This window comes from Mixophyes fleayi, chromosome 9 (genome assembly GCF_038048845.1).
Source record: "Mixophyes fleayi isolate aMixFle1 chromosome 9, aMixFle1.hap1, whole genome shotgun sequence".
Classification (NCBI taxonomy): Eukaryota; Metazoa; Chordata; class Amphibia; order Anura; family Limnodynastidae; genus Mixophyes; species Mixophyes fleayi.
Window position 1 is genome coordinate 40963749 of NC_134410.1, and position 15426 is coordinate 40979174.

The following is a 15426-nucleotide window of genomic DNA, read 5'->3' on the forward strand; positions in this document are numbered from 1 at the left end:
AAATAGCCAAAACAATAACGATGCTTCAAATGGGCTGTTGATTATAACAGCTAATGTCATATAATGTAGCAAATGTATATACATGTTATATACATTTCTCTGTGACTCTATTAGATAAGTCATATGGGAAAACTTTGTAATTAGAGGTTAGCGTGCTTTTAACATGGGTACAATTTTTATCACCCCCGTCCCCTATGTACTCTGTCCTTCCCTTACCCCCTTTTTTGCTTTTGTATCACTTAATTTTTTGAAAATCAATAAAAAGACTATTGAAGTTAAAATGTGTATATTTTTTTCTAAAGTAAATTGGCTGTATCTTTGAATAATTTATCACATGACCATTATTAGTATAACTAACAATTTAACAAATACTTATATTGTTTGACAATATTATATTTAATCAGACTTTTTAGAATGTGAACAAGAATATTTTAACACAATAGTAGGAAACAGAAATGTTATTTCTTTGGTGTACATGTCTGACACAGACTGATGTAGATGGGGCAGTATGGAATGCTTTATTAAATGAATAGCTCAATGGAACAGTCATTTAAGAAATGTTCCATTTTGTTAATTACTTTTTCGTCATACACAACACTCTTGTAACAGATGTGAATGGCATTGCTTAAAACATTCTTCAATACAGTCATGAAATATTTTTGCAGGATTAATGATATAAAAATATATTTTATGCCACAAGTCAAGTCTGAGAGGTTGATGCTTTAAAACATAGGGAGCAAGAGAAAATTAACATTTAACAATTATCAGTTAAGAATGTCACTATAGTATCCAATTATGGCTCTGAAGAAATTCCGCACCAGCAGTTTTCACAGGCAATTGTTTCCTTTTCATGGCTATTTGTAATACTTTTTTATTTAGATACACTAATTTGCAAATGATCTCTACAAATGAGAGTGCAGGAGATGAGCAAATAATTTCTCAGTACAAATAAACAAGACACATTTTGATATATAACTGAAAATATATATTTGCAATGGGATACAAAATATATATATATTTTTTTTTTTTTTAAAAAAACAAAACTTTGTAATTCTAGTAAATATAACAACTTAGGGGCTCATGTAGTGTTGAACGCTTGTGCAAGCCCACCAAGTACTAGTTACAGTTGTGACCGTATGTAGACTGAGTCATCTTGCGCTTACAACCTCTTACAAATGAAGAGGTGGAACGGGGGAAGGAGGGGGTGTGTAAGGATGTTTTGGAGCAAATGCGACTTATGTAGCCTGAGACTCAGATGCACATGCACCTATCAGAAGATAGGAAACTTGTAGATGCTCGACCACTGGTGTAAGTTATGAACTCATAATGATGATGATTAGCTTAGATGTGTCCAGCTCAACATAACACTATACTAGTTTTGGGGGTTTGCCAGAGTATCACTTTCCTAATTCATGTCAGTTATTAATAGAGATGAGGGAATTTCCTATAGCTCCGATTGTTGGACAATTTGCGATATGTTCAACAACATTTTAACTGACACTTTTGATCAACTTTGGTAAGATGTTTCTCCCAATTTTGACACTTTTGCAGTGTTACTACTATGAACAGATCCACCTGCTTCAGAACAGTAATGTTATTAGAAGATTATTTCATAGAGGCGCACCAATACAGAGTCCGCATGCAGGTTTAGTCATTTGAAATGACAAATTTATTTTCTGTGTGTATCAAAACAAAGCTAGACAAAAGACACATCGAAAATCCAGTGTAATCAGGTTTTCCACAAGGTTGAGTCTTAGCAGATGTAATGTAGACAACTTGTTCTGTGCATAGTGTGTGCCAATTGGTGCAAAAATGCACATTTTGCACTTCTGTTGTTCATTTTCCCATTACAATCTACGTTAGCCTTCCTAAGATCTATTTTGCCTAACTGACAGCCCTGCTCCCAGAAAGGCTAAGGGCTAGGTTTACTAAACTGCAGGTTTGAAAAAGTGGAGATGTTGTCTATAGCAACCAATTAGATTCTAGATATCATTTATTTATTACATTATACAAAATGACAACTAGAATCTGTTTATTTGCTATAGGCAACATTACCACTTTTTCAAACCCACAGTTTAGTAAATATACCCTTAAGTCTTGCAAACAGTTTTATGCATCACTGTTCTTTATTAATCTTCTGCATGTTTTTCTTGCTTTACCTTTCAGTTCACGGAACTTCTCAACTTATCATTACCAGTTCTCACTATCTCAGTTTTCTCACATTATCACATTAAACTTGATCAAACTTGTAATTAAATGTTATATACACACACGAGTATATGGTCTGAACAGGTATTCATAACTGCATTTTCAAAATAAAATGTATTTAAAACACAAACACAAAATACAAATTAAATTAAATACAAATATCTGTTGCTTTCCATATTTAAAATCAAATGAGTCTGCTTTCCTCCAGTAGCCCAAACTACCAATTAAGTAATACGAAAAGATGACCATGACTTCATATAAAATAGCCACAACACTAATGATTTAAAAATCAGCTGGAATGGTCAACAGACAAGCAGCCAATCAGAATGGTTAGATAATGCTGCTGATTGTCATCATCACCATCATTATCATCATGTATCATTGCACCAGCCCTCTAGCATCCACAAAATAAACATGGTTCTGTTTAATCAGCTTTTCTCTGACAACCTGCATAGCAAAGCTTTTATTTAAACTCCTCCAGGCTCAAGTATTATCTCTTATAGGTATTGGAGGTGATTGTGAGTAGCTCCACAATGGTGTACAAATTATGATTAAAAACCGCTTATTTAAACATGCTAAAGTTATGTATATGTAAATCATAATATAAAACATAAATATGTCCATCTATGCGTGTGTTACACTAGACAATAAACACATATTAAAATACTTCCATATCAACCATTTGGGCACCAGTAAACTATGGACAAGGACTTTTTTCACATTTTCGTTTCAATGTTTTCTTTAAATCTTATTTTGGCTTCTTCAAAGAACATAAAGATATTTCTGCACGCAAAAATTTTGAAGAATCTGTTACCCTCGCAGATATTGTAGATTATGATTTTATAAAAGCCAAATGTTCTGGATTACGTAGAATAAAGTGTTAATATACAACATTTACAACAATTTTATATAGTTGTTCTGTGTGTTCTCTTTTAACCAAGACATGGTAATTTGACTTCACACTATCCCAGTGGTGTACTTGCTCAATGAATATATAACACAATAGTTGCAGGTGTAAACGCTAGTGTTATATATTTTAAAACAAAAATGACTATAGGCTGCATGTAAATCTGGTTGTTAGTGCTAAAATATTTATTCAGCATCTGTTGACCTAGAGAAGACATCTGATTCTGCACAGGTGGAGAAAAGTGAACTGTCACCATAGCTGCCAACCAGTTTTGATCAATTCAGTCCAGTTGCTTTGCATCTGTTTGCCTTTTGGCTTGTTGTCAAGTACTAAAAAACAAACAAAACAACAACAAAAACATCAATAACATATAAAATGATACAATAAAGCTAGACATATGAATTAACTATTGGTATAACCTATTGGGGGATGCTTGTAATAGGTGTCAGCGGAATGTGAGAACGAGGTGAATCCACACACGCTTGTAACTGAAACTAGGAACTTTGGTTTATTTAACAAGATACAGAGACTTATATCTAATGCAGGATATACATATATACATACAGTATAAAGCTTGCAGCTGGTGTTTGCAGCAAGAGTCTTGTGAAACACAGTTTACAGCTTATTTATATATAATCAGTCTCATAAGCCATTATGTACTACACAGCCATGTACTAATAATAATAATTATTATTTTTATTATTATTAATATGTACATGATAGCCAGATACTGCACACAGCAAATAGACACTGGGGCATTATATGCTGCACATTAGTGCAGCTTCATTGTTACACAATCACATACGCAGCTTGACACAATCAGCAGGATGTATAGAGAGCCGGCATCAAAGAAACGGATGGGATCCGGTGGTGTTGCACTTCCAGGCCCTAGACCACCAGGGACAGAGACAACGAATATCGCTGATCTTCCAACAGCAACAACCAATGAATTAAAGTTAATTTTAGTTTAGGACATAATGAAGATCAAAATTAAGAAATAAGGCGCCTGAATATTAATGAACATAAATGCCGATACGTGTCACATTTGGTGTAAAATCGCTCTGTACATGCCCAGAACTGGACCATATGCTAGTGAACGCAGCAACATCCAATTTATCTTCAAGCACAAATAGCTCTATTGGCAGCCTACGATTAAAGGGGTGGAACGAGAAGGTGAAAGTGCATATGCACGTATTCAATGTACAGTATGCTCATGCCAAACTCGAGCGTACGCACATTCATCCAATTCAAGCTCCGGGCATCTCTTAGGTATGTGCATTTTAGCCGTATCACTTTCACTAGCTACAGATCGGGTGTAAGTGCTGATTACTAGCGATGATAACTGTGTATGCCTGCTAGAACAGAAATAGAACAGTAAATATTTTTGAAGTGTTGAAGCCCATTGATCCTGTCTGGTTGAAAGTATAAGTACAATTGAACACAAGCTTACATTTATGTGTTATGGCAAAATACATTTTCATATAGATAACAGTGAACATTAAATTACATTCTTACAGTCATTGGACCTGAGTCATTGAGAGCAAGGGGAAAAAAAGGACTAAATTTGATCCTGGATAAACCATGTTACAATGCTAGGGGTGCAATTTAGTTTATTATTTTGCATGTAAGGAAAATACTCACTGCCTTTTCATGTACCACACAAATACTTGATCACTTTATTTTTACACTAAAATTTAAAGTTGATCTAGGACATGCCCTACCACAACTATAAATCTGTCCCCACATTTTAAATTTACTTCCCTCTCTAAAGCAACATGGTTTTGCCAAGGTCTAAAGTTACTTTTTTTTTCCTTTGCTTTCCTTAATGACTCTGGAGTCCTCAATAGGCCCATTGTGTCTGCTTCTGAAGAGGGCAAAGCAAACTTCCACAAAGTTCACCACTAGAGCTGGATGATTCTTTAAATAGTTATTAACATGTCAGATTGTTTCTTAATCTCTGTTGGTGGAGTTTTAATAAAACTTTTATGCATATTATCTCTCAAAACAAATGCAAGCTTTGTAAAAATCCCATCCTATCTGTTCAACAGTAGTTTACTGCATGTGATTAAAACATATAGAATATATTAATAAAATATATGAACGATTCTCATTATGGGCCCGATTCATCTTCGGAAGCAAGTCACATTGCGTGCTGTATCTTGCGTGAAATTGCTCATGCTTAGAATCTGAACTTTCGACAGTGAATGCAATTGCATCCAATTCATGTCCAAATGCAAAAGACACTTCCGACTACTTAAGACTTTAAGGGCAGATCAGTGGCGCACGCAGGGGGGGAGTTTCTGGTTCTCCAGAAACATCTCCCCTCCGCGAACCAACGGTACTGTACAGCAGCCGCGGCGCTGTCAAAGCGTCCGCGGCAGTGTTATATTGTAGTATAATACAGCACTGCCACAGATGCTTCTTGACAGCGTCGCGGCTGGTGTAGAATTCAGACTCGCCGAAACGGAGCAGCTCTCTCTCGCTCTATTTTTTTTTTGGGGGGGGGGGGGGGGGGGCGGAAACCCCACCTTCTAAATCCTACGTTCGCCCCTGCAGATTGGGGTTAGGAAGGGGCGGAAGCACATAGGCAATGCACAATAAGAGCGTGCTGAGGTCCAACGCACGCACATTCATCCAATTGAAGCTCTAGGCATCTCTTGGGTACGTGTTTTTTAGCCGCTTCACTTGCCAGATACAGGTCAGGTGTAAGGGCGACTGATAGCGATGACTATATGTATGCATGTCAGAACATGTTTTTGAAAGTAAGACACTGTAAAAATGCATTTTATAAACAGTATGCATTAAGAACATCCTGATTTATGTATTTCATATAAAAAAATAATATATATATTTTATAACTTTTTTATGCACGTGTTCTGATGGCACTTGATTGCACATATGCATGGGTTTTCTGTTCTGTCTGCATATGGCAAGTTATGTATAGCCTGAGCGTACTTATACCCAGATTCAAATGTAAGCGAAACTTGAGATCCGCTTGTAATTGAATGTGGGATGTGTACACAAGTTACTCCTGATTGTTTTAACTGCAGGTTGCGTTCACATTGTGTTCGAAGATGAATGAGGCCCTATATGATTAAAAATTGTTTGTTCTCTGTGCTTTGTTCAGACACTGTATATGCAGAATTTATTTTAAAGTGGATTAAACACATTATGATAGTCCAAAAGAATTATGTAAGCCAATGGAGCTTTACACGCTCAATTTCTGACACGTCAATTTCAAATAACTTAAGCAGCAATAAACGTGTTAAACATTCAGGGCCTAATTAATCAAGGCATGTATATGTCGATTTTGTGTGCATCATACGCAAAATCAATTAATCTTTGCATGCAAAGCACACTTACTACAGTCCACAATTTCTGGGAGGGGACGAGGTGGGGAAAGAGTGTTCGTTTGTAGTCAATGTACAGTAAGGATGTCCCAAACTTGAGTGCACGCAGCCATGTCCGATTCAAGCTTAGTTCAACTTAAAGATACTTGATTTTCTACAGATCTCTTGCTCACGCTACAGGGCTAGTCTAAGTTCTGAATAATAGTTATGATAGTCTGGTATGCATGCTATAACATGAGTTTGCAATCAGGAACAATTCTAAAAATGTATTTTATGTTCAGTAGACATTAAGATAATCCTAATAAATGTATTTCATGGAAAAATAAAAAGTATAAAAAGTACATATTTCTTTTAAAAAACTGTATTGTCATTAATGATTATATTATTAATAGGTCACATTAATTTTTTATAGGTGTTGTTTTGCAAATGTATATTCCATATAGGCATTGGGAGCAGACCAACACCCGAATTCATCAGTGCGCATATTTTCAAATCCGTTCCTTGTTGAATTCAGAAATATGCAGAGACGATTTACATGTGTTTTAAAACAAATGCACGTTGCACTTACTATGCGTGCCTTAATGAATGAGGCCAAAAATGAAGTTCTGTGGACCCATGTAGTACCTGCGTGTTTAGTAAGTGCTTTGCACGTGGTAAAGGAGCATCCTGAGCGCTATAATTCCACATCCCTAGATTTTACAGATTCCAACATGAAGAAGCCAGCCTAGCTAGAAGTCTTCAGAAGGGACACACCTGAATAGGATGATTTGTCCTAAAGCAGGGTTTCCAAATCCAGTCCTCAGGGAGCCATACCATTGCATGTTTTACAATGTATTTCACAAGTGAAATAAGTAGTACTACCTGTGGATCTTTTAAAATGTGTCACTAAGTAATGAATATACCTGTGCTAAAGCAAGGAGATATGGAAAACATGCACTGTTAGGGCACCCTGAGGACTGGATTTGGGAAGCACTGATCTAAATGGAGAAAGAACAGACATGTATTAATACAATGCTGTGTGTAATACAATGCTGCATTTATTCTTAAAGAAAATGCAAAAAATAAACAAATATAGTATTGTATTAAAAATATGTCAACAACTACATGCAAATGAAAAAGCATGTATGTATGGAGCGCATATTATCATATTAGACTATATGTAAAATTACAGATTACGAATTTCAAAAGTCTGCATTCAAAATTTGTAAATACTGTTTACTCACTAACATGTCTATTATTAAAATATTAGTTTAAAAATACAGTGTGTTGTTTCTTTTTATCATATTATGATATATTTCTTATTTCATACAGTGCATTGTGTAAGTAAGTTGAATATCTTAGGTAGACTATTTCAAACAGATCCTGACATCACTAAAAAAAAAAAAAAAAAAACTCCTCCCTACCTCAATAAATGCCATTCTTAAAAGAAAATCAATGGAAATAAAGCAGTGCAAATGGATCAAGTTTCTTTTTACAAAGAATATAAACATATACATGAATTGCTGCTGTTCAATTGCTAAAATAATGTTTTTCTTTTAAGAATATCATAATACATTGAGGAGACTATTTCAATAGAAGCAAACAATTTCAATGATGGACTAGAACATAATCACATATAAGCAGACAAAGAGTCCCTTATCGTCTAATCCACTACTGAACAACTCCAAGGAATCAGTTAAAAGGAAAAAAAAAAAATACCTCTAAAACAACTCAAAAAAAAAAAGAAATGCAAAATCATCTAAAAGTGCACCAATTGATAACTCCTTGTACTGAGCATTTGCATGATAAAGTTGTCCTGCTCTGTAAAGTACCATCAATGATCTAAGAATATGTATTCTGACAGAATGACTACTAATTGTTAGATAAAATATGAATTAAATAAAAATGAAAATTAAAATACAAAACAAAGCTATTAAGTTCAAACTTTCAAAATTGCTAACTGCATTGCTCCAGAGGAAGGACAATCACTAATTTAACCTATAACTAAAGCTTAAACATTTTTTATTCACAACTGATGATCTCTTGCTCTTGATCTGTTGTATTACAAGTTCCATATAAAAAGTGTTGTATTCATTTTTATATAGTTATTCATTTTTATTTCAATTCACAACTGATGAAATCTTGTCCTTGATCCATCGTATGCAAAGTTAATAGGAAAAAGCTTTATTCATGTGTATATATAATACATTTTACACCATTGAGCAGTCTTAATTTTCCCTATGTCCTCTTTGCAGTGAAAGAACCCAAAACTGTACTCCATGTGGCCTAAATAGTCATATATACAATGGTTATACCATGTTTGAAACTAGGGATGTTCACTGTGTTTTGGCTTTGGTTTTGGTTAACTTTGCATTTTGATTTTGGCAAAACCGCCCTCGTGGTTTTGGATCTTTTTTTTTTTTTTAAATCCCTATTTTTTTTGCTAAAATCACACTATTTTGCTCTTTTTTTGTGCCTACATTATTAGTAACCTCAATAACACTAATTTTCAGTCATTTCTAATCAATTTTGAATACCTCACAGTTCACAATATTATTTTCATCCACTTTCGGACAAAGACTGCATCGAGCTGGTTGGATGTTAAGCAATGATATAAACACGCAGCAGTTCATAGCACATCTTGGAAACATTTCCACACAGCAGTGGCAGAAAATAAAAGTGGTGCAAGATGGAATTGTTCATTGGCTCTCCCACCCACCTTTATGTAAGATATTGAAAAAGACATGTACAGTTTAACAAAGCAAGTGCTCCAGCGACAAGGAGTGCAACTTTTATGGCTGAAGTGCTTGGTTTGTTAGGGCTCCCACAAAACAAGCTAACAATGGGCTTAAGGCACCTAAGCAACAAGAACTGTTTATGAACTCTACTGTGGCAGGTCATGCACCAGTGGAAGCAGTTCTTGCCAGTGATAAGAAGAAGGCCATTGTCATGCCTGGGCATAAGACCAAAAAATCCACCTCTTATATGTGGAATTATTTTTACCCAAACCCTGACAAAAGTTGTCTAGCCATTTGTAGCATTGTAAAGGAACAGTAAGTAGAGGTAGGGACTTTAACCATGTTACACCATTTAAAGCGAGTTCATGGAAAGCTCTTGGGAAAATCAGAAACTTATGCTAAAAAATAAGCACTCCAGCATCAGCTACTTCCCTTCTTTCAGCCAGATCCCAGCACCTGCAAACTACACCCCCAATAACTTCATCATCAATACCCTCACAAGTGATCAGAGTTAGTTCTGCATCCAAGTTGCTAAGGCAAAATGACTCCTCCGTATCCAGGACTCAAAATAATCATTGAGCGGTAGGCCCACTGCTGCTGTTCCTGTTGGGGGTGAATCCTCAACCCAGAAAAAGACCAAGAAGACTACTAGTAGTTTACAACAATTGACTGTTAAACAATCCTTTGCAAGAGGAAGAAAGTATGAAAGCTGTCACCCAGTCGCACAGCGGATCACAGGCACCATGGCGACTATGCTACTTTTTGAAAAGCAGCTGCAGAAATTGAAGGAAATTAAACAAAGCAATTCCACTCACTATGTTGGACTTTTAGATTAAGTACTTTATTCACTTTTCCAGGATCCAAGAGTTATCAACATCTTGAAATTGGATCACTACATTTTGCCAACTGTGCTTAATCCTAGGTTTAAGAGCTATGTCTACTCTCTTTTCAACTGACCCAGATTCAAGACATTCAATGAGCTTCAAGTTGACAGCTCAAGTGGTACATGACACAATGACGTCTACTGCTTCAGTTTCTCTGGCAACTGCTTCTACGAAAAAACTTAGCTTTCCCAAGACATCCAGTGGTGATGCAGATGAGTCAGCACAGCATTTTGACATTTTTTTTCTGGTCTAAAAGAATTGCCCAAAAATCGAGTCAGCTGTGCCGTAAAAAGAACTACAAATTTCATGAGGAAGGCCATTACATCAAAGTACAGAGACTTCTGTGATGGTGGATTCCAGCAGGGATGAATTAGTATTGTTTTAGAATGACGTACACACTGATTTTGATGATAGTGTAGATTGCAGGTGCTGAGATCTAGTGGAGAGAAGGGAGCTAGCTGATGTTGGTATACTTGGTAATATTTTGGGTAGAATGACATGTTGGCAATTTTATGTTCTTTCTACAGTAAAATTTCACCTTTATTAGAAAGGTGTTTTTTTCTTTAAAAGGGTACAAGCTTTTAATTTACTTTTTTTGTTTCCCTGACTTAAAACCATTTTGCACTTAAACATAGGCTTTAGCACGAGTGTCACGAGCCACGGCGGTACTCACTTCCTTCTAACCCCCAGACGTTGCCAAGGCAACGGCCGGACGCTTTGCAAGGCAGCGCTGCGTCCTGGCAACAAGGGGACAGCCGGGTGCGTGCGCGGAGGTCTTTAATAGCCTGATGGTTATTAAGCTAGTTATGTTAATTAGCCAGCCCCTGGGTGTGCTTGCAGAGCTAGGCTCTGATTGGTCCATCTGTATATTTAAGGCAGTGAAGTCTGCAGCCTCACTGCCGGTTATAGTTTCTGTTGCCAGTGTGCTGACCTGCTCCCTGCCTAGTCCTGTCCTTTGGATATCGTGTTGGATTGCTCGTGTATGACCCCTTGCCTGGATTTGGACCTTGCTCGTGTTTCTCATGACCCTGACCTTCTTGCCTGAACTGGACCTAGCTACCGTGCCTGTAACCCTTAACACTGGCTTGTGTATTGGATTCCCTGTCTGCTACCGGCCCTCGACCTCTGCCTGGACTTTACTCCGCTTTCCTGGGTTCTCCCTAGTCGGTACGCACTTCACGACCCTCTGCTAGTCTGCGGCCAAGTCTGTCCCCACCACTAGGGGCTCCAGTGAACACTTGACTGGCAGAGGAGACTCCGGGTTGTGCTGTACCAGCTAGAGGGGTTCCTAACAATGAGATAGAGGAATTAGTATAATTATGAGCGAGACTAGAGAGTGACAAGAATAATGTGACTGAATACTGGAGAGTGACAAGGACACTGCCACCCCTCCTGTTTCTGTATGAGCTATGGCACATTAAAATGTCACAATAGACTTTTAAAAACACTGCCAGCCCTATTATTTTTATTATTATTATTTTTATTTCAACATTGACAATTAGCAATGGAGCAATGGAGCTCTCCTGTTTCTGTGCGAGCTATAACTCGGTAGAATGTCACTGGAGACTTTGAATAACACTGCTACCCCTCCTCTTTCTTTTCTAGCTATGTTGCTGCCCAACTGCACTAGAAACTGCCAAGAACCGTGCTACCCCTTCTTTGTCTCTTTGTTATAGAATCCAAAACACGCAAGATCCACCGACGTAACAATGACATTTTGCCTTGTATTCAATTCCAAGGGCGCGCAAAAGTACCGAGTTCGGGTGGGCTTGGTTCTCGGAGAACCTAGCCTGAGCATCATATACATATATATATATATATATATATATATATATATATATATATATATATATATATATACACATACACACAAAATAAAAAAAAAAGGATGCACTCAGTCCAAAATTATTCAACACTGTGCAAAGTCCATATTGAAAGAAAAAAAAATCCGTAGTTGTTCCATAAAGTAGAACAGACCAGCAACAGTCATGAAAAAATCTTTAGTATGTTAATGAAAAAAGTAAAAATACATTACAAAATCATGTCCTGCCCAATCCTTTCAGTACATCATACTTTCATTAGGGGAATAGATGAATCACTATTGCAGTCCTTTAAATACAATTCAGAGCACCATTGCTGGTACAATTAGTCCCCCATTTCTACAAATATAAACAATAAACAATACAAAATAACCCCTATTATCTTATGTAACATAAAATAAAAAGTCAAATCATTAAAGAACATAAAAAAACAGACATACCAAAATACAAACATAAACCTAAATAACGCTAGTAGTCCGCTTCCTTATAGTTGTCATAATCAAAACCATGTAATCATATAAAATAATCCTATTTAAACTTTATCTGCAACATAATCCAAAAGAATTTCTAATAACATACAATCAGTACAATTAATATATTTACAGATCCTAGGTGAACCGGGTCATAGTAACATATATTGTGCATGCAGGTGTTCAGTCCCCATAGTCTGGCATTTTCATGTCAGTGTCCCCTAAACAGCACATACAAAAACAGAACTTACTAAGCCTGGCCAGAAAGAGGCAAGCATCCAGAAACCGGCATTCATCTGCTTCACTGTTTATTACAGCAATCACTATTATAGTCTGAATCAGCTAGTTTTACATCTGACAATTTGTGAGGAAATTATGACCATTGTGCGGCAAACTCTGAAGCCCAAAGTATTAAGCTCATATTGCTCACAAGGAGGTTTTGTAAAAGTTGCAGGCTACTATATTTGTAAAATGTTTTGTTATTTTCTAGAGGAATGTTCCTTCCTTTAGTGTGCAATGCTGATGAATCGTGCACCCAAAATCAATGAGTTTATGCTCAGAGCAAATAAATTGCTGCACTAAGAGTTTAAACCAATTGATATTCGGTGTATGACACATTTGTGGAATCTTAAAAATACTCCCACAATTTGAAAGCCTAACTTTGGTAATTGTATCCCATATTATCCTCATACACAGTTGATCATTTGGGTGCTGTCATGTGCATGCCAATAGGATTGAACAAAACAGTACAGTGAGAACCTATATAGATATTATGAATTAGTAAGTGACCTTTTTATTGATAAAATAAATATTTTAACAAGAGGAGAAATAACATGATTTGTAATATCAAATCAAATATGATAATCAGAAATGAACCAGGTGTGTGCTAGATTTACCATACATTAATATACCAGCATGCGGGCGGCAGTTGGAGAAGGCTGCACGTTAGATCAGCTCTGTGTCTTTCCTCCCACACAATTATCTGTCCACAATTATAAAACATCTAAAAACTTGTGAAGACAGTGGGAAATTATTGTGGGGGTACAAAGGAGTGTCATCATCACTCCAAAGACAAGGCCATACCATCTATCCCTGGCTTATCTGCATCAACTGACCTACTGTGTACCGAACCCCGGTTTATCAGTTGGCCCTTCTCCTGCTGAATCCCTGGTTTATCTGCATCAACTGATCTACTGTGTACCGACCCGGCTTGTCAATTAACCCTTCTCCTGCTGAATCCCTGGCTTATCTGCATCAACTGATCTACTGTGTACCGACCCGGCTTGTCAGTTAACCCTTCTCCTGCTGAATCCCTGGCTTATCTGCACCAACTGATCTACTGTATACCGACCCGGCTTGTAAGTTAACCCTTCTCCTGCTGAATCCCTGGCTTATCTGCATCAACTGATCTACTGTGTACCGACCCGGCTTTTCAGTTAACCCTTCTCCTGCTGAATCCCTGGCTTATCTACATCAACTGATCTACTGTGTACCGACCCGGCTTGTCAATTAACCCTTCTCCTGCTGAGTCCCTGGCTTATCTGTATCAACTGATCTACTGTGTACCGACCCAGCTTGTCAATTAACCCTTCTCCTGCTGAGTCCCTGGCTTATCTGCACCAACTGATCTATTGTGTACCGACCCGGCTTGTCAGTTAACCCTTCTCCTGCTGAATCCCTGGCTTATCTACATCAACTGATCTACTGTGTACCGACCCGGCTTGTCAATTAACCCTTCTCCTGCTGAGTCCCTGGCTTATCTGTATCAACTGATCTACTGTGTACCGACCCGGCTTGTCAATTAACCCTTCTCCTGCTGAATCCCTGGCTTATCTGTATCAACTGATCTACTGTGTACCGACCCGGCTTGTCAATTAACCCTTCTCCTGCTGAATCCCTGGCTTATCTGCCCCAACTGATCTACTGTATACCGATCCGGCTTGTCAGTTAACCCTTCTCCTGCTGAATCCCTGGCTTATCTGCACCAACTGATCTACTGTATACCGACCCGGCTTGTCAATTAACCCTTCTCCTGCTGAATCCCTGGCTTATCTACATCAACTGATCTACTGTGTACCGACCCGGCTTGTCAGTTAACCCTTCTCCTGCTGAGTCCCTGGCTTATCTGTATCAACTGATCTACTGTGTACCGACCCGGCTTGTCAATTAACCCTTCTCCTGCTGAATCCCTGGCTTATCTGCACCAACTGATCTACTGTGTACCGACCCGGCTTGTCAATTAACCCTTCTCCTGCTGAATCCCTGGCTTATCTGCATCAACTGATCTACTGTGCACCGACCCGGCTTGTCAATTAACCCTTCTCCTGCTGAATCCCTGGCTTATCTGCACCAACTGATCTACTGTGTACCGACCCGGCTTGTCAATTAACCCTTCTCCTGCTGAATACCTGGCTTAACTGCATCAACTGCATATAAAACATTATTTTATATGCCATTATTTTGTTTTTCCTGATTGTACATTTACCAGCAACTAGTTTTACCTGTTATTATTCTTTCCTATTTCCATTGTCCTTATTACCTCTCCTTCTATTATTCTTTGCCTTCCATGCCCTAATTGGTTATTGTCCTCCATCTTGCTATTGTCTCCCTGCTTATTCTTACCTGTTATCCGCTGTCCTTACTATCTTACTGTTCTGCTATCATTCTTACCTGTCTTCATTGTCCTTATTATCTCACTGTACTGTTGTTCCATGCCCTCCACGCCCTAATTCGTTATTATCTTCCACCTTTTCATTGTCTTCCTGCCTTTGTTCTTACCTGTTTTTCACTGTCCCCACTATCTCACTGTTCTGTTACTTTCTCTCCCTACTATGCCTCCCCGCTCTCACTCCATACCCATACTCTCCCCCGCCCTACCTCTCCCGTTCCTCCCCGCCATCCCCCGCGCGCTGCTCATCTTGCTAACCTCATCCCCATTTCCCCCCTCTCCTCTCCCCCTTTCTTCTGTGCCCTCTGGAATGCCAGATCCATCCGCAACAAGCTGACTGCTATCCACGACCTCTTTCTATCCAACTCCTTTAACCTTCTTGCCGTTACTGAAACCTGGCTC